Raw genomic sequence first — 4,331 nt, 5'->3', positions numbered from 1 at the left:
GTGTCCAGAGCAGGGCAACGAGGCTGGTGAGGGGTCTGGAGAACAAGTCTTATGAGGAGCGGCTGAGGGAACTGGGGTTGTTTAGCCTGGAGAAAAGGAGGCTGAGGGGAGACCTCATCGCTCTCTACAACTACCTGCAAGGAGGTTGTAGTGAGGTGGGTGTTGGTCTCTTCTCCCAAGTAACTAGCGATAGGACGAGAGGAAATGGCCTCAAGTTGCGCCAGGGGAGGTTTAGATTGGACATGAGGAAAAATTTCTTTACTGAAAGAGTGGTTAAACATTGGAACAGGCTGCCCCGGAAAGTGGTTGAGTCACCATCCCTGGAAGTATTTAAAAGACATGTAGATGAGGCTGTTAAGGACGTGGTTTAGTGGGCATGGTGGTGTTGGGTTGATGGTTGGACTCGATGATCTTAGAGGTCTTTTCCAACCTTAATGATTCTATGATTCTATGATAGTCTTTAGGTGTGGAATGAGACTTGTTTCATCTGACTTTGAATCTTCAAAAATAATAAATTATTAGTAGCTGTCAGATTTTTAAATCACATCTGCAATAGCAAGAGCACTACTTCAAGTCTGTCACGCTGCTGCATAAGAGAATAATGCCAAGAGACATAAAAAAAGGAAATTATAAATGTGAAGGGGTATATCTGCATTGAGCAGTGATTCCCAAATTATGGTCTGTGCAGCCAAGTCAGTATCTTTTGGCCAGTGGGCACCAGTTAAATGAGACCTCCTCCTGCTGCTGGAGGTCAGACAGAGTACCCATGCTCTTCTTTTCCTCTGTGTTCACACAGCTGATGATACCTGATAAAATACAGTTTGTACTGTCTGTACCCCAAATTGTCATTTCAGTGTTGGTTAGTTTTGTTGTCAAAAGGAGGGAGTCCTCATGTTTTTATATGGAGCTGTATCTAACCACTGTGGCACTGGGTGCCACATTACAAAATCTAATTGTACAAATATATAATACTCTTTCCTTTCCTTCCATGTGCACATAGCTGATAATACCTGGTCATCTGATCAAGTACAGTTTGTATCATCTATACCCCAAAACAGTTTCAGCACTAGTTGTGGTTGGATGGGAGGATGCCATCGCAGTTTTACATGGTGCAAAGGCTGCTGTATTTGAACACAGACTATGCAGAGAGCAACTTGACGTGATTCACTGGCAACAGAAAGGAAAGACAAGTCCCTACAAAAGGTAACGTACAACTCTGTTGTTTTAATTGACACAGTGTGTGCATTTACTGAACAAGAGAACACAAACAAAAAGCCACAGCCCCGAGCCTGTTCCTCTGAGCGAATGTTTATACAGTTACAGCTCAAACATGGACTATGTTTTAATAGTATTGCTTAAAAGACCCAGCCATAGATAGAAGTTTCTTTTTGTAGTTCCTGTTTGTTTGGTTTTTTTCTAAATATTAAATGTTCTTTCTGGTTAAAAACAAACTGTCTTTGCATCTCCCTTAGCCTGGAGTGAGTAGCTTCTTTTCATGTTTTAAAGATCATTTTGCTGTAATGTCTCAGGGACATAGATCTTAGCGTAAACTATAACAGCTTTCAGGGTGCATGTATTGATTCAGCTGTTCAAGTCCTCTCTTACCTCTGTAGCCTGCTTTGGTACACTAGGATATGGTTCTGAAAATACCTGTGTTGCTGCTGTGTATGGCACTGGCTGTTGGCTGGGCTTTCTGTGATACTTGGAGACGGTGGCCCTGGAAGTGTGGGAAACCTGTCATTAGTCATTCTTCGTGGCTTTTGATCTGCGTGAGAACATTTTCCTCTTTCTCCAAGCATGGCTTTTATTTTGGCCATTTGCAGACAAACTTTTGCTTGTAAAATCTCTTTGCTGTATTAGCCCCAGTGGAAATAAAGTGCTGGGATCTTTCTCTCAAGCGCTTAGAATGAGCCGTTTACGTGTTCTGGCGGATTTCAGTGGCTCCCTTGTAACTACCACAAATGGCAAAGTTCTTTCTGATACAGATGTATTAGTAACTGCGAACAGTCATTCAGAACCATCGGTGCCTATGGCTGAGGAAGGAAGGCATTGGTTTTGCCCTGCACCAGCTGCCACAGAAGCTTGTTCTCCCTCTGCAGCTGGGCAGCACAGGGTGGCCATGGCCTGGGAAAAGGCTGCGTGGTGCAGGAGGTGCCACAGTGGGCTCTCGGTGCTGTGGCCTGGCACATAGGCTGGTGGTGGCAATTGTCTCCAGAGTGGAGTGGAAAGAATGCAGAGGTGATGGGCACTTTCAGTTTCTACTTAAAATTTAGAGGCATATTCCTGGGATTGCTTTGAAAGGTACAAGACAGCAAGAAACTTCTTAAAATTATGAAGTCCCTGGAGATGTGTCTCTAACGTTAAGGTGAGCACTAGATGTCTTGTGTCTATGGTTCTTACTGGAAAAAAGAAAGGAATTATGGCTTATGAAATAAATCTCTTTTGCTTTCAGTTTATATTCCATGGGAAAAGCTCCGGGGAAAGCTTTTATTATTTAGGAAGTTTTCTTTGAAATAGCATCATTCACTCAAGAGAGGAGATTTGGCTCCCATAGCTGATGAAGGAATAAAAATTAATTGATCTATATGATATGGCTGCATGCTTGTCCCTGCTGAGATGGCACTAGCGTGCCTTAGGAAGCTTGCTTTTGTCAGCCTGGGGAGAGGGAAGTAGAAGTTGGTCTCCCTAGAAAGTTGGTGCCAAAAGACAGACAGACAATGCAGTGCTCAGGATTAAGAAGAGTATTAAAATACAGATTTTTTGATCTGATAATTATTTTTCTGTGGAAGGAAAAGAAGGATTAGATCTCTGATAGGAGCAGGGAAAGAATACAGTACAGACAAAAAACATCTGTCTGAAAGTGATCAGTAGCCGTTTTAGGGCTAGTAATACTGAAGGGGTGATTTCATTCTGTATCTAGGGTTGCTCTCTCCTAAATCATTCAACTGTTTTAAAACAATTTTTGTTCTTGGAACTGCCAGTAGGGAGTGATCATAGCAGGGATGTTGCAGGATACAGGCCACTATAATTTAGCGTGGGAATACAAAGGGAAGAGGTGGGATAAGAATCTCCTTAACTTTAATGGCTTAGAAATCTCTAAAAACCTCAGCAGTCTGTTACTGAACACAGTTAACTTTGTGCCCAATGCTTCAATCTGTCGTGAATCCTAAATTTGTACTAGGTTCAGCAGGAGTTCAGAGCACTCAGATCCTTCACAAAATTGAGCATCCAACCACTGAATTAAAAGCCTACTTGAAAAAGTGTAATAGTGGCCCTCTCTTTTTCATAGATAATTTATTTTTATGGGATCCTCTGTGAAGTATCCCAGTATAAAAAATAAGCAAGTCTTGAAAGCATTAACTGCGCTTCTCCTTTCTTTTTCAGAGCGCTCTTGCGATTTAAAAAAGCGTGAAGTATATTGTGTTTGCTACCTTGTTCAGTAGAATGGGGACAGAACATGAGCTAACGCTCTGAAATAGAGATGTCTGAGAAAGAGAAAACAAGAAATCAAGGTACTGCAAATGCTTGCAGCAATATTATTTCACTGAACATGTACTAGTGCGTCTGGGTAATGTGTTCTCCTGGCTTTGCAGCATCTGATAATTTATTCCTTCCTCCTCTAAAAATGTTCTATTATATCCAGTTAGCCCTGGAAGATACTATAATGTAAGGACAGAATACTTATCACTCTCTTAATACCTGAAGTAAAAAGGTATTTCTAGTTGCGCGTGGGGGAAACTGCTGCTGTTTGGAAGAAAAGACATGTCACCTGTTCACGTCTAGATGTTTGAATGTTGACCAGGAGATGGGGAATACAAATAGCATTAAAGACATTGTCATTGGGGGGGAAAGAGTTTTGAGGTTTGGGTTGGGGTTTTTTTTTCCCCCAAAACTGAATATTCAGGTTAATGTCTTGATAAAACTATTTGTTTAATACTTCCCAAATGAAAGGCTCGTGTTTTATGGTATTAAAAATCAGAAAGCCAGTAGACAAAGTAATAAACTAGGGTCCTGTTTTTGGGAGAGACTTTTGCAGTTTCTTAGTTGGAAGAGATAAATGAATGGCACTGTGCTTTGGTACTACACCAAAGTTACACTGTTCCACAGCTCTGTGTGAGGCAAGAAGGAAAGGGATTTTAGTTGATATGCTGTAAATACCCAAAAGGGCCCAAAAGATCTAGGAGAGAGGTCAGTGCAAGTATTGTGGATGCCTGTGTCCTACTGACCTCACTGAGGGTTTTGATACAGTATTATTTTTGTGAGTCTAGGATTCAGGATTTTCAATCTTTTCTTGGAAGATTCCAGCTTGGGACAAAGATTGTTCCATCTGT

This window comes from Aptenodytes forsteri, unplaced genomic scaffold (genome assembly GCF_000699145.1).
Source record: "Aptenodytes forsteri isolate BGI_AS27 unplaced genomic scaffold, ASM69914v1 Scaffold12, whole genome shotgun sequence".
In the NCBI taxonomy this organism is placed as follows: Eukaryota; Metazoa; Chordata; class Aves; order Sphenisciformes; family Spheniscidae; genus Aptenodytes; species Aptenodytes forsteri.
This window is presented reverse-complemented; position numbering follows the sequence as displayed.